This window comes from Hyperolius riggenbachi, chromosome 3, assembly GCF_040937935.1.
Source record: "Hyperolius riggenbachi isolate aHypRig1 chromosome 3, aHypRig1.pri, whole genome shotgun sequence".
Lineage (NCBI taxonomy): Eukaryota > Metazoa > Chordata > Amphibia > Anura > Hyperoliidae > Hyperolius > Hyperolius riggenbachi.
The window spans coordinates 186,536,179-186,553,447 of record NC_090648.1 but is presented as its reverse complement, the minus strand read 5'-3'; positions in this window follow the sequence as shown (position 1 = coordinate 186,553,447).

The following is a 17,269-nucleotide window of genomic DNA, read 5'->3' as shown; positions in this document are numbered from 1 at the left end:
CCCCATCCCCTTCTTGCATCTCTGACACTGTGGTTGTCATTGGCAGGTTTTGGTGTGCCGTATTAATTGTTATGTATAGAGTGCTTGGGGGGCCCCATGTAAAACTTGCATCGGGGCCCACAGCTCCTTAGCTACGCCACTGCTGACAAGTGCATTTCTGTTCAGTTATGTTTTCTGCCCAATTTGGTGTAATGAATTGGGCTAGTTTCATGCCACCACCCACTTTGTATTATGTGAATAAGCCCATACACTTACGTATATGAACCAAAACATAAAACATAAGTCCTGTGGTAATCCTAGAGCCCTACACTATATCTTACAGAGCTGTCATATCACAGGGCTGTGGAGTCGGTACAAAACTCTTCCGACTCCAACTCAGACTCCTCAGTTTATGAAACCACGACTCTGACTCCAACTCTGACTCCGGGGGCGGCCCCGACTCTGACTCCTCGACTCCGACTCCTTAGTCTAATACTTAACAGGGCTATGGATTTTGTACAAAAATCATCTGACTCCGACTCCTCAGTTTATGAAATCAACGACTCCGACTCCAACTCCGACTCCGGGTGCCCAAAATTGCCCGACTCAGACTCCTCGACTCCAACTCCGACTCCACAGCCCTGTCATATCATGTACGATGTGGGATGGTATAGATTAGTAGTATGATGGAGCCCAACGCAGGTTGATCATCCTCACTATACCAGCCTGCAATAAGTAAGAAGGGGTTAATCAAAGCACTGGAAAAGGAAGGGGGGAGGGGGGGTTATTTTTTTCACAAATATACAGTGAGTTCCTGTTAGGCTAAATTCACTGCTCTACATTTATCTGCCTAATATTTTGTAGGTTTAACCTTCTGAGACATCAATTCTAGAAGGGCTTTGTAGGTGAACTGTGATGTACGACATCAAGTCATAATCGTTAGATTCTTTAAAGGTTACCTGAAATGAAATGAAGCAGGAGAGACAAACTTGTTTATATATAGTCCCAATCCTAATTATTATTACTACTATTGTTGTTAATTTATATAGCACAAACATCTTTCACAGTTTTTTACAGATTACACTGAAATATTCATGTAACTATCTGTCTCACAATTGAGCTCACAATTTAATATCTATATAGTGATAGCCAAATATTGTTTACCACAGGCCAGGGCCAAATTGGAGAGTTGCCAATTAACCAATGATCTCAAGGAAACTTGAGTGCCTGTGTTCTCACTGATATGTTCTCACAAGTACAGTGAGAAGGTAGCAATGCCATGCAGACAATCTCCTGGGTGAGATATGAATGTAGCAGCAAGAGCTCCAGGAGTGTATGCAATAAATAAATACATAGACTCCTGTGCACTATGCAAAGATGAATTATTTACTTTATTAGACTAAAATCAATAAAATGAATACAATTCACTGTAAAAAATACTCAAAAATGCCTCTACCAAACATTAGAAAACACACCCTCAGCTGTCTAGCAAAATATCCTGCGAGCAATGTCACACCTCATCCACACCACCATACACACTACGAGATCTCACACAGAAAATTGTTTATGCAATAAACCACATTATGCAGAATTACATGTGTATAGGCGTATGAGATGAGTATGGCATGATGCATTACATGTAATGCATTGCATTCTGCTCTACTCATCATGCGGTAAGACTTTATGCACGTAATTCTGCTTAACCACTTGAGGACCTAGGGCTTTCTACCCCTTAAGGACCGGCCACTTTTTTTCCATTCAGACCACTGCAGCTTTCACGGTTTATTGCTCGCTCATACAACCTACCACCTAAATGAATTTTGGCTCCTTTTCTTGTCACTAATAAAGCTTTCTTTTGGTGCTATTTAATTGCTCCTGCGATTTTTACTTTTTATTATATTCAGCAAAAAAGACATGAATTTTGGCAAAAAAATTATTTTTTTAACTTTCTGTGCTGACAGTTTTCAAATAAAGTAAAATTTCTGTATACATGCAGCGCGAAAAATGTGGACAAACATGTTTTTGATAAAAAAAAAAAAACATTCAGCGTATATTTATTGGTTTGGGTAAAAGTTATAGCGTTTACAAACTATGGTGCAAAAAGTGAATTTTCCCATTTTCAAGCATCTATGACTTTTCTGACCCCCTGTCATGTTTCATGAGGGGCTAGAATTCCAGGATAGTATAAATACCCCCCAAATGACACCATTTTGGAAAGAAGACATCCCAAAGTATTCACTGAGAGGCATAGTGAGTTCATAGAAGATATTATTTTTTGTCACAAGTAAGCGGAAAATGACACTTTGTGAGAAAAAAAAAAAAAAAAAAAGTTTCCATTTCTTCTAACTTGCACCAAAAAAAAATGAAATCTGCCACAGACTCACCATACCCCTCTCTGAATACCTTGAAGGGTCTACTTTCCAAAATGGGGTCATTTGTGGGGTGTGTTTACTGTCCTGACATTTTGGGGGGTGCTAAATTGTAAGCACCTCTGTAAAGCCTAAAGGTGCTCATTGGACTTTGGACCCCTTAGCGCAGTTAGGCTGCAAAAAAGTGCCACACATGTGGTATTGCCGTACTCAGGAGAAGTAGTATAATGTGTTTTGGGGTGTATTTTTACACATACCCATGCTGGGTGGGAGAAATATCTCTGTAAATGACAATTTGTTAATTTTTTTTACACACAATTGTCCATTTACAGAGATATTTCTCCCACTCAGCATGGGTATGTGTAAAAATACACCACAAAACACATTATACTACTTCTCCTGAGTACGGCGATACCACATGTGTGGCACTTTTTTGCACCCTAACTGCGCTAAAGGGCCCAAAGTCCAATGAGTACCTTTAGGATTTCACAGGTCATTTTGAGAAATTTCGTTTCAAGACTACTCCTCACGGTTTAGGGCCCCTAAAATGCCAGGGCAGTATAGGAACCCCACAAATGACCCCATTTTAGAAAGAAGACACCCCAAGGTATTCCGTTAGGAGTATGGTGAGTTCATAGAAGATTTTTTTTTTTGTCAAAAGTTAGCGGAAAATTGATTTTTATTGTTTTTTTCACAAAGTGTCATTTTCCACTAACTTGTGACAAAAAATAAAATCTTCTATGAACTCACCATACTCCTAACGGAATACCTTGGGGTGTCTTCTTTCTAAAATGGGGTCATTTGTGGGGTTCCTATACTGTCCTGGCATTTTAGGGGCCCTAAACCGTGAGGAGTAGTCTGGAAACGAAATTCCGCAAAATGACCTGTGAAATCCTAAAGGTGCTCATTGGACTTTGGGCCCTTTAGCGCAGTTAGGGTGCAAAAAAGTGCCACACATGTGGTATCGCCGTACTCGGGAGAAGTAGTACAATGTGTTTTGGGGTGTATTTTTACACATACCCATGCTGGGTGGGAGAAATAACTCTGTAAATATACAATTGTGTGTAAAAAAATCAAAAGATTGTCATTTACAGAAGTATTTCTCCCACCCAGCATGGGTATGTGTAAAAAATACACCCCAAAACACATTTTACTACTTCTCCCGAGTACGGCGATACCACATGTGTGGCACTTTTTTGCACCCTAACTGCGCTAAAGGGCCCAAAGTCCAATGAGTACCTTTAGGATTTCACAGGTCATTTTGCGGAATTTGATTTCCAGACTACTCCTCACGGTTTAGGGCCCCTAAAATGCCAGGGCAGTATAGGAACCCCACAAATGACCCCATTTTAGAAAGAAGACACCCCAAGGTATTCCGTTAGGAGTATGGTGAGTTCATAGAAGATTTTTTTTTTTTGTCAAAAGTTAGCGGAAAATTGATTTTTATTGTTTTTTCACAAAGTGTCATTTTCCACTAACTTGTGACAAAAAATAAAATCTTCTATGAACTCACCATACTCCTAACTGAATACCTTGGGGTGTCTTCTTTCTAAAATGGGGTCATTTGTGGGGTTCCTATACTGTCCTGGCATTTTAGGGGCCCTAAACCATGAGGAGTAGTCTGGAAACGAAATTCCGCAAAGTGACCTGTGAAATCCTAAAGGTACTCATTGGACTTTGGGCCCTTTAGCGCAGTTAGGGTGCAAAAAAGTGCCACACATGTGGTATCGCCGTACTCGGGAGAAGTAGTACAATGTGTTTTGGGGTGTATTTTTACACATACCCATGCTGGGTGGGAGAAATAACTCTGTAAATATACAATTGTGTGTAAAAAAATCAAAAGATTGTCATTTACAGAGGTATTTCTCCCACCCAGCATGGGTATGTGTAAAAATACACCCCAAAACACATTGTACTACTTCTCCCGAGTACGGCAATACCACATGTGTGGCACTTTTTTGCACCCTAACTGCGCTAAAGGGCCCAAAGTCCAATGAGTACCTTTAGGATTTCACAGGTCATTTTGCGGAATTTGATTTCCAGACTACTCCTCACGGTTTAGGGCCCCTAAACTATACTGCCCTGGCACTTTAGGGGCCCTAAACCGTGAGGAGTAGTTTGGAAATCAAATTCCGCAAAATGACCTGTGAAAACCTAAAGGTACTTATTGGACTTTGGGCCCTTTAGCGCAGTTAGGGTGCAAAAAAGTGCCACACATGTGGTATCGCCATACTCGGGAGAAGTAGTACAATGTGTTTTGGGGTGTATTTTTACACATACCCATGCTGGGTGGGAGAAATAACTCTGTAAATGGACAATTGTGTGTAAAAAAATCAAAAGATTGTCATTTACAGAGGTATTTCTCCCACCCAGCATGGGTATGTGTAAGAATACACCCCGAAACACATTATACTACTCCTCCCGAGTACGGCGGTACCACATGTGTGGCACTTTTTTGCACCCTAACTGCGCTAAGGGGCCCAGAGTCCAATGAGTACCTTTAGGCTTTACAGGGGTGCTCACAATTTAGCACCCTGCCCACTTGCCAGGACAGTTAACAAACCCCACAAATGACCCCATTTTGGAAAGAATACACAACAAGGTATTCCATGAGGGTAATGGTAAGGTCATTGAAAATTTTATTTTTTGTCACAAGTAAACGGAAAATGACACTTTGTTAAAAAATAAAATAAATAAAAAATTCTGCTAACTTGTGACAAAAACTAAAATCTTTTATGAACCCACCGTGCACCTCACATAATACTTTAGGGTGTCCTCTTTCCAAAATGGGGTCATTTGTGGAGTCTGTCCTGGCATTTTAGGGTCTCTGCAATCATTACATGTATGGCCAGTATTAGGAGTTTCTGCTATCCTCCTTATATTGGGTATACAAGTAATGCACTCTGGGCTGAAAGGAAAAATGAACGGCAAACATACCTTGCTCCACATCAATGGCAGATCTTCCTCCACATCAATGGCAGTGATAACCTCAGGAGAGAGACACCCCATGCCACCCTGCACTCAGGGTGAGCCACCAACTTATGTGACTGGGCCTCAGAACTTTAGTATACAGCATTATGCCTGTAGGATACAGCAATATGCCTGCCAATAGAGATGACTCTGTGTGGCATTAAAGCATCATCATAGGCCCAAATCACATATAAACCGGGGGTGTCCACACTCAAGGGAAATTCAAACATGCCGTCTTATATCGCCAACCCAGGACAGATCAGCAATATCAAGCATGGAAACCGATCCTTCTTGCCACTTTTATGCTTACCCGTTTGGTTTTCAAGCTTACCTCTCCTCTCCCTGCGACAATGTGCGAAAGACCACTGAGTGTGTGCCTACTCCTGTGTCTGGAGTTCCCTAGGTTCTAATAGTGTACCTGCTCGTGGTACCTCTCAAAACACGGCCCTACGCATAGGCCAGGCTGGTCAGGACAGCGGGGACAATAAAAATTGGTGTCATTCCTTCTTCCAGTCCTGCTGCAGACACGACAACGTTTTCTTCGGATGCGTTGACCTGGGGCACACGGAATCTGATAGGCGTAATGCCTACCATGCAGTCGGCTAGTTGCATCTGGGGGGGGGGGGGGCCTGGCACCTCCTGGATACAGGATGTCCAGAATGATCTGTTCCTGAAATTGGAGGAAAGATCCAGTTCTCCCAGCCTTACTGTAGAGAACAAAGCTGTTGTAAACTGCCAATTGAATCAGATAAAAAGACACTTTCTTATACCAGCGTCTTGTTTTCCGGGCAATTAAATAGGGCGCTAACCTCTGGTCATTGAAGTCCACCCCTCCCATGTTGACATTATATTCGTGGACGACAAGGGGCTTTACAATGACCTTAGTTGCCCGTTGAATTTGGACTGTCGTGTCTGTGTGAATGGTGGACAGAAAGTAAACGTCCCTCTTGTCCCTCCATTTCACCGCGAGCAGGTCTTCAGTACGCAAGGCGGCCCTCTGCCCCCGTTGAAGTCTGGTGGTAACGAGCCGTTGGGGGAAGCCCTGGCGACTAGGCCGCGCAGTGCCACAGCATCGGATTCCTTCTAACTTTAAGTGCTGAAAGAGGGCCACACTTGTGTAATAATTGTCCACAAAAAGATGGTACCCCTTCCGGAACAAGGGTGACACCAAGTCCCACACAACCTTTCCACTGCTCCCCAGGTAGTCAGGGCATCCGACCGGCTCCAATTTTGAGTCTTTTCCCTCATAGACCCTAAAACGACATGTATAGCCTGTGGCCCTTTCACAGAGCTTATACAGTTTCACCCCATACCGGGCGCGCTTGCTTGGGATGTACTGTTTGATGCCAAGGCGCCCGGTAAAGCGTAAGAGGGACTCGTCTACGCAGATGTTCTGTTCAGGGATATAAGCATCTGCAAATGTTGAGGACAGGTGGTCTATGAGGGGCCGAATTTTGTGGAGCCGGTCATAAGCAGGGTCTCCCCTTTCATGACAGGTTTCGTCGTCGTTGAAGTGCAGGAAGCGCAGGATGGACTCAAATCGTGTCCTGGACATGGCAGCAGGGTACAAGGGAACATGATGTACTGAGTTCGTAGACCAATACGCCCGCAATACATTCTGTTTCATTAGTCCCAAGTGAAGGATAAGGGCCAAAAAGATTTTAATGTCGGAAACTTGGACTGGTTTCCACCCGAAAGGCTGGGCATACATGCTCTCCGGGTGCTCGGTGATGAATTGTGTGGCTTTACGGTTGGTCTCAACCACAATTAAGTCCAAGAGAACCTGGGTGATGAACAGCTGCAAAAAGTCTAGGGCCGTTCCTAGATGAGCTGTCGCCACCTGGACTCCAGACTGGGCAGTGAAAGGGGGCACTACGGGTGCGGCGGAATCAGGGGATTGCCAATCTGGTTGTGCCAGCACCTCTGGGAGTCTATGGGTACTACGGGCCCGTCTTCTTCTTGGTGGCTGCGACGGGGGTACTACTGCACTTGCCACCGTACCAGTTTCGACTTCCATGCTGACGCTCACCACTTCGCCAGGGTCTACAGAAGTACTGGTACCAAGTCCAGGAGATGCTGCGCTGCTGGTGCCTGCCTCACCAAGAAAACTATCAACAGCGCTAGCACCACCCTGCTGCCCTTGAGGCGGATCCTGCGCCACCTGCGGTCTAACGACTTGGGGTCTGGTACGCCTGGCTCTAGCCGGGACCATAGCCTCGTCATCACTATCGGTCAGGGAACCACTGCTTTCTACAGGTTCAAATTCGGACCCGGAAGATTCGACGGATGATTCTTCCCAAAAGAACTCATCCGACTGGTCCATGTACCTGTATACCTCGTCATCGGAAAGCCCCCTTCTTGCCATTGTGGATTGCTAAATTTATGGGGTTTTCCTCCGAGACTACCCAGAAAAAAAGAGCACCTACCTAGCAAAAAGGGAGTATTTGAGAGGTATTGGGGTTAAAGGAAGTGGGGTCTCAGAGGCAATCAAACAATCACGGGACAATCAAATACAATTACAGCACAATCGACTCCAATCACAGCACAAGCAAATCTGATGCACTCGGAAGGTGGTAATTGGGTGTGGTGGGGGGGGGGGAGGGTAGGGTTGGTGTGGTGGGGTGGGTTGGGTGTGGTGAGGGGAGGGTTGGGTGTGGTGGGGGGGAGGGTTGGGTGTGGTGGGGGGGAGGGACAATCGAAGCCGATCACGGGACAATCAAATACAATCGCAGCACAATCGAATACAAGCGCAGCACAATCAAATCTGATGCACTCGGAAGGTGATGGGTGGTGGTGGTGGGGTGGGGGTTGGTGGGAAGTGGGGTCTCAGAGGCAATCAAACAATCACGGGACAATCGAAGCCAATCACGGGACAATCAAACACAATCGCAGCACAATCGAATACAAGCGCAGCACAATCAAATCTGATGCACTCGAAAGGTGATGGGGGGTGGGGGTGGTGGTGGGGTGGGGGTTGGTGGGAAGTGGGGTCTCAGAGGCAATCAAACAATCACGGGACAATCGAAGCAGATCACGGGACAATCAAATACAATCGCAGCACAATCGAATACAAGCGCAGCACAATCGAATACAAGCGCAGCACAGTCAAATACAATGCACTTGGACGGTGATTAGGGGGGGGGGTCTGAGGGCGATTTGAGGGGGTGGGGGGTTGATCAGGAGCCCGCACGGGGCAGACTGAGTCCTGATCTGATGAGAGGCAGACACAGGGGGTTACTGATCGCAGATCAGTTAGTGATCGCTGGGGAGGACAGATGTAAACAAAGAGCAGGGGATGTAATCAGGAGGGGGGTATGAGGGCAATCGAGGGCCTGGGCAGGTGATCGGTTACCCCCGCGGGGCAGTTAGGGTCTGCTCTGATGGGTGGGGGTGCTGAGGGGTGATGGACAGGTGATAGACAGGTGATCAGAGGGGGATCAGAGGGCGATCAGGGGGTAAGGTAGCTGTATACAGATGTATACAGTATACAGGGGGGTAGTCTGGGATGGGGTCTGGGGGTGATCTAAAGGTAGGGGGGGGGATCAGGGGTGACTAGGAGGCAGTTAGGGACCTAAACTAAGGGGCAGCGTCGCTAGTTAGTGGCAGGTGGGGGGGTGTGGGTTTTGCAGGGGTGCAAGGGTGCTAGGCAGGGGTCTGCTGGGGTGATCAGGGGGGGTATGAGGCCTGGGGTGGGTGATCAGGGGGCTGTAAGGCAAAAAAAAGGCTGTGTGCTGGGTACTTACAAAGTGCTTCCTCCTCGCTAGTGGTCTCTGCAACAATGAGACCACGAGGCGAGGAGGAAGCACGTATAAGGCACTTTGTTTACTTAACAAAGTGCCTTATACATTCTGATTGGCTACAGTATCGGATTCCTCCGCTCGCCGGCTCTGCTAAGTGGCCGGCGAGCGGAGACAAAATGCCCAAGTAACGATCCCGGGCGGAGGATCGCGTCACTGATGACGCGATCGCTCCGCCCATGCCCCTACAAGGACCGCCGCCAATTGTCAATACGGCGGTCCTTGCGGGGTGCACTTCCCGGCCGCCAATTGTCAATACTGCGGTCGGGAAGTGGTTAATGCAGTTTGTTGCGTACATTCCCTAGTCACTTATCCACAATACTGCCCATAAAACGTAGAACTTGCTTGTGTTCCTTCTTCAATATTTCACTGTAAGGGTCAAAAACCCAGTGCTATGAATTCCAGTCAGGTAAAGTCAGACTGCAACCTAGACTTATGGGTGACTTTGATACACATTACACCAGGGAAGAGGTAAGAAGTTTAATAGATCATCACTTCAGTCCCACACTATTTAATTTGTAGTTTTCAGTTTTTTATTCATTTTGTTTGCAATTGTTTGCAGCGCACAGTGTCTTATTCACTTTATCCAGTGGATTGATTGGTTCAGCCCTCACATTGCTAATTTGCACTCTCAGCAGTAGCAGTAGCACTATTAGCACCTGATTACTGACACCTTATTACCATAAATGGTTATTATATCCACTTTTCTCTATATACCTTATGCAGAAATAAGCACTGTTAGAATTTAAATATTATATGCTTGAATTTGTAGGCCTCAGTTACTTTAACTGAGTTAATTAAAAGACTTGATGTGCAGAATCGTCCTTTAAGGAGAATTTCTCTTAGACATAAATAAACACAGTTCTGATTTTCAGTAGAACATTGTACTGGAACTCCCAAGACTGTATCAGAGAAATCCAGTGCAGAGGCCAGACCAGCTGGCGATGAACAACATAAAAATGAGCCATTGTTATGAAAATATTCTTACAAGTACATTAAACAATGGCCTCCTCAGAACAAGGTGGTCAGCGCTTTGAATATGGAATTTTCCAGGCCATTCGCAGTAAAGACTGTGCTTGTCATGATATCACGGGTCCTTATGAGCCAATAGCAGGCGATGAGTTAGTGATCCGTCCCTGCTCAGATGATGTCACATTTAACTCTTCAGAGTTTAGTATAAGAAGAGCTAACGAGCTCCCGGGGTGGGGGGGGCAGGCTGGCTACTGCTTCTTCTGACTTCTGGCTGATGACTTCCACTTTCTACTCTTTTTGTAATGTCTTGTTGTCTTATCTAACTGTATGCAGTATATAGGCCTAAGTGCAACGTAGTATAGGTGTAATATAAGAGAAAGCCTGGTTGCCATTCAAAAGGAATGGACCAAGAGCCTGTAATGCAAAGAGGACTTACTACAGACCAATTGCTTCGCTGAGGTGTAACGAACATGTAGAGATAAGCATCTGTATATCTGTTTACTAAGTAAACTCCTCAAACTTTGACGACGTCTAAGAAGTTCTATCACCTATGCTGTTGCTGTGATGAGAGTCGAGTTATCACACTTCCTGTGATATGGTGCTGAACGAAGGTGTAGTGTTGTTGCCCATAGCAACCAATAAAGATTTACTACAAACACCTCATGTCTTTATTGTGGATTTATGTTTTTGTGCACGTTAGAATTTAAATTGATTTGAAACCCAGGTTTCTTTAGTCAGGCAATGTCCCTTGGGAACTGTCGGATTATATGTATTTATATGTACCATCTAATGAATTTCTAACAATGTTCTTTGCCATCAGGATCGCTGTATATATAAATTATACAAATATATTCTCCAATTAATTAGTTTAATATGTAGGCAAGTGATTGTGTACTAATGTTTTAAGTGTTTTTAATCTTTTGATCATGTTATTAATTTTTTGTAATACCCAATAAAATATTGCTAATATACAAAGTGATGCTGTCAAATTGGGCCATTTTTCCTTTTTGGAGTTCTTTCTGTTTGCAGAATATAAAATGCCAGTGGTAAAGTTATCTCTTCCCTACAATATTGTATTTGTCACAGGAATGGGGTAAAATCTCCAGCACAATTTCAGCAAAACCTTTTTTTAGATCTTTTTTACATAAACTTGAATAAAGTCATCTGCCATTTGTACATTCTGTATACACTTGTATGTAAATTGAGCCTTACGGGGCATATAGTACAGCTACATCTCTATGTATAAAGCATCAAGAGCTACAGAAAGACATCTTTCAAAAGAATCTGATTACAAACACCAGGCTATAGATATTTTTTAATCCAGAGAAAAAGTTTCAGTTTCAAGTGAATACGTCAACCGTATAATTCTCTAGATGGTTGTGTGTATTTTCAATTCAGGCAGAGAATTTAAATGATACATAAATAATAGAAAAAAAGTCTGCATGCTGCATGGTTTTGCATAATGCAAGTCTCACAATGATACATGCTTACGTTTTCCAGTCTCCATCATCTGCAGTTTGCTGGAATATATGACACTGCAAGTACATGATTATGGTCATTTAAAACCTGACTTAGCTGGAGTATCACCATATTTCTTTTGATGTACTATTGCTGAGAGCTCTGTTCCTCAGGCTATGAAACGTACACATTGTAATATTCAAACCAAACCTACGCACAGTGTATTGTTGCTTGAAACACTTGGTTTTGGCTTATTGAACAAAGTAGTACAGTGGACATGGTGCATAGCAGCCTACAACAATATAAAATCAGACAACTTTTAAAAATTCATCACATCATTGACTCACTTGAGTTTCTTGCGAATGCCCCTGCATAAGTCAGCTTGAAGAGATAATATTAGATTTAAATTTACTGTATAGTTGAAATCAGTAACTAAGATCCGTTAGTATTTTGCAGCAATTAACAGGATTCTACAGAAAGGACAAATAAAATATTTTAGTGGGTGCAAGTTTCTATGGTACTGAGTGTCTCCAAATTTGGCAATAAAAATTCTAAAAAAGACATGTAAAATATGTATTCAAGTTTTCAAAAAAGTGGAAAAACTACAGCAAATAGATATTTCCAACTAATGTCATCATTAACCCCTAAGAAGAAAGTTCAAGAGATGTACTCCATGTTATAATATAAAAATATTAAGCAAACATACAGTTCTCTTGCCAAACTTTGAAATATTGTGATGTCACCAGTCCATTTCAGGAACCTTCTAACTTTTGGACAGTTCAACTGAATATGGTCAGAATGTTTGCATTTCCAGAGATATGAAATCTGAGCACATTTGAGGTCAATGGGGATAAAAACCCTGGTATTTTTGGGGTGGCTATACTTTGGAACTACAAATAAAACAAAATTGCTGAAAAATATTGCATTTACTGAGTGTTAAAAAACATGTTTTCTTACTTGTTTCCACTATTCCCATTAACATACATAGCAAGAACAGTTCGGCACTTGCAACTCATTTGTAGTTAATGAAAAGCTTTAATGGATCCGGCTTGCATGTCACAACATGGCATACCACCGCTCCCACTTCACCCCACAGCTGTACAAGATCGGGTAGGATCTATGAGTTTATGACGATATACTCAGTATGTTGTGACATGTAAGCCAGATCCCTTAAAGCTTTTTTACACTGCAAGTGCCAAACTGTTATTCTTGCTTTTACTTATATGAATGTGTTATTCCTGTGTTCTGAGCACGCACTTCAAACGTGACTAAGTACCCAACCTGGTCCTCCGGACATCTTAAAGAGACTCTGCAGTCTCATAAAAATCATGTTTTTATATTAAAAATCTCTTTAACATGATTGCCCTAACTAAAACGCTGCATCTCCGTGGCTCCACTCTAACTAAATCCCCCCTAACACCCCCCCCCCCCCCCCGCTAAATCCAGGTTTTTTGGTAGTGGATGTTGCTGCCCCGGGAGGCAGAGCTTTCAGCTGCAGCTCTGCCTCCATGCTCGTCAATCCTTGTGTATCTCTGCCTCTCCCCCGCCCCTCTCAGAGAAAGAAGACTGGGAGGGGCGGGGAGAGGCAGCGATCCGCGCTGATAGATGCGTGTAGAGGCAGAGCTGCAGCCGAAACCTCTGCCTCTCACGGAAGCAATCCCTGCAATGTGCCTCTGGGTGTTTGGGGGGATTTATTTAGAGTTCAGCCGCGGGGATGCTGCGCTTTAGTTAGGGCTATCTTGTTAAAGAGATTTTTAATATACAAACATGATTTTTATGAGACTTCAGAGTCTCTTTAACATACTTTCTTATCCTTTGTGCACTAGCGACTGTAGTGCCTGTTGCTGTCTCTTTTGGTACATTCCACATAATATGGACCATGGGGGCTGGTATAGCTTAATGTGGCAGAGCCCAATGTGGGTCAGCTGATCCATCCTGTTTATATCAGCCTGCATGAAGGACAAGGGGTTATTAAAACCTTTGGAGTTGAAAGCTACAATGTTTTTCCTTTTTTTTTTCTTTTACATTTTTTAAAAAGTTAGAGGCAAAATGTTAGGTGAATGATAGGAACTTGAAACCTGCTTTATGCAGGTATGAGAAAAAGTATGCAATGCCAATGTATATGGTTTTGTTGGAAGTTAAAAGTGACTCTCAGTGACAGCAAGTAAAGCATTAAAGGACCCACAAAATGATAAACTGAAAGATTTGTGTATTTTCCATGTTGTCCTCCAAGCTAAGTAAGTTCTTTGGCCCTTACTGATTTACAACCACCTCCCACTTTGAAAAAAAATAGCAACACGCACCTCCAACATTTTGGGCTTCTTATGTCATTGTGTTGCATTTTTTAATGCACTTGCAGTACAGATGCCTGAAAAAGCCACCTGATTTTTCTTTTTTGACTGCAACAAGTTTTTGGATGCATTTTTTTAAATAAGTGTTCAACCAAACTGCTCATGAACCAAATAGAGGCATTGCTGAGCAATACTTTGGATCAAGTCACTCTCTCGCAAACATTTGTGTGCTCCTCATTGCTGTAAAGGTGGCCACTAACGATCCACTTTCTATCGAATAATTCAGATCGGAAGAAAAATCGTTCACTACACCATCAATGAACCAATCTTTGTTTCTTATCTTTCACAACCAACAAGAAAATATAAATTTTGGTTTGAACAAAATCCAATCGAACAACTATTTTTATAATCATTCATAATCGATTGTGTCCAACAACGGAGATTATTTACCACCAATCTGGTAAAAATTTCTCATCGCTTTAACGATTTTTCTCTAGAAATTGGACCGTGACTGGCCACCTTTAAAGAGGAACTCCAGTGAAAATAATGTATTAAAAAAAGTGCTTCATTTTTACAATAATTATGTATAAATGTTTTAGTCAGTGTTTGCCCATTGTAAAATCTTTTAAATCCCTTATTTACATTTTTACATGTATTACATGGTGACATTTTTACTGTTGGCAGGTGATGCAGCTTCTGCATGGTTTTTTGGCAGTTGGAAACCGCTGTAATCAGCTATTTCCCACAATGCAGCAAGGTTCCCAGACAGGAAACTGCCAGGAGTACGTACTCAAGAGTTTCTTGAGGGAGGGGTTTCACCACAATATCAGTCATACAGCGCCCCCTGATGGTCTGTTTGTGAAAAGGAATAGATTTCTTTAGGAAACATGCCTCCACCCCCCCTCCACTGCACATTGGTGGAACGGTGGTGGAGAAAGTGCCCTGTGTCCGCCTCCTGGGCACCACCATCTCCAACACCCTGAAGTGGAAGGCAAACACTGTCTCCACCCTGAGGAAAGCCCAACAGAGGCTTTACTTCCTCCGCCAACTGAAGAAGTTCGACATGTCACGAAAGCTCTTGACGAATTTCTATACCGCAACCATTGAATCCGTCCTCTGTTCTTCCATCACTGTCTGGTATGCTGGCTCCACCGAAGACGAGAGGTGCAAACTACAGAGGGTCATCAGGTCAGCGGAAAGGATCATAGGGAATACACAACCTGCCCTAGACTTCCTCTATAATGCCAGACTACGCTCCAGAGCACTGAAGATCACCAAGGATCCCTCCCACCCTGGCCACCAGTTCTTCAATCAGCTCCCCCTGGGGCGGAGGTACCTGAGTTACTGGTCCATCTTTACAAAGACCACGAGACACAAAAACAGCTTCTTTCCATCAGCTGTAATTGCACTGACCTCTATAAACTCTGCCCATGCTCTCCCCCCGTAGGCCCCCCACGTTGACTTTTTCTGCCTGTAAACCACACGGCAGATGTGTTTGAAAATGTATTATGCATGTCTTGAGATGTAGCAATGTCTTCTATGTTCTATGCTCTGTTGTCTCTTATGTTCCTATGTATATGCCCTGTATTCATGTGCCAAGCCCAATTCCGGGCACGACCCAGTCGTGCTTGGCGAAATAAATGCGATTCTGATTCTGATTCTGATTTCTCATGTAAAAGGGGGTATATATTGATAGTTTTGGTGAAGGAAGTGACGGATTTGTTTGAAGAGTATGAAACTCCACCAACTCAAATCAAACTTGAATTTACATACGTATGCAGGATACATAGCTGCTAGAAGCTTTAAGTAATACACAAAAGTATTTTGCCTCTCTCAGTGTTGTTGTGAAGCATATAAGCTGAATATAAAGCTGTAAAGTTAAAAGAAGGAATTTTTGTTTCTTGTGAAATTCTAATGTGCCAGTTCCAGTGGGAGCCATGCTGTGCATCATTATACTTTCAATGTATCCCTCTTCTAAGACCACGGTGTATGCTTTTACTGCATTTAAATTGTTTAACCCTCTCATCCTTCACTATTCTAGGAACAATGCCCTTTTTCTTGACACAAATCATTTTATTTTTAAATGGTCGCTTTTTATAAAAGTAATGCTCCCACACAGTGTTCTGCTAGTGCTTATGCTGACAGAGATGTCTTGTCTGGCTCTCGTTTTTGCTGATAATTACACAGGTGAGTAAAAAGACTGTAAAAAGTTTGCAGTTCTCAGAACGACTGAGGAAAAATTCTGTAGTTCTAGTTTTCACACTTACAAATCACTTCAATTTAAAGCAGAATACTGAGTAGGATTATTCTGTATCTAGTATGATATATCTCACACAACATTATGTTAGCATTGAGCGATTTCAATAAAACTATTATGCAGTGTGGTATTTTCACATTTGAATCCTGGGTTATTTTAATGTCACTTCTTTTCACTGGTGGTCACTCATCCCTTTGCAGCTCAGCTTGTAACCTTACACGTCAAGGTGTTTGTTACTCCCTATTGTGAAGATAAGCTTAGGGTCAGGTGTAGGTGCTGGTGACATCATGGAATGGAGAGGGGACAAAATGTACGCACCAGTGCTAAAAATACTGCCCACCTGTTAAAACTGATAAACACCATGAATCAGAAAACTCTGCTCACACTTAACTCTTAAAGGGAACCCGATGTCAGAGACATATGGAGGCTGGCATATTTTATTTCCTTTTAAACAGTGCACATTGCTTGGTTGTCTCGCTGATTCACTGCCTCAAATAATTTTAGCCATAGACCTTGAATAAGCATGCAGATCAGATACCTTTGACTAAGAGTGGATACGCTGCATGCTTGTTTCAGGTGTGTGATTCAGACACTACTGACCGGAAAGATGAGCAAAACTGCCAGGCAACTGGTCTTGTTTAAAAGGAAATAAATAATTAAGCCTCCATGTATCTCTCACCTTGGGTTCCTTTTAAAGCCAATACCACCAAGAATTGTACCACCTGTTGATAATGAAAATTATTTTGCGAGGGCTGGCTCCTGCAGGGAAAAGCAGCATCGTTAGTTTAGACCGTGCATATTCTGGCAAGCAGATGCAATTTGCCTATGATGTGACTTTAAATTTGTCGAAATACATTTATGCAGCCAGGGAAAATCAGTATAGTTAGTTTAGACCCTGCATATTCTGGCAAGCAGATGCAATTTGCATATGCTGTGCCTTTAAATTTATCGAGAGACATTTCTGAAGCCCTTATAACTTAGGTGCTGCCTGGTATGAGTGCACACCCCATTTGTTTCTCCTGTTGCAGTCCAGAGTTACACGGTCTGAGGCGTACCTACAGGAGTACAGGTATTGCTTGCGCCATGGGTTTTCTCCATACAGTTTCTAGACACATGTCTCCAGCAATATGTGTATTGTAAAGGGTTAACTGCTCAGGAGGCTAATAGGTCATAGCT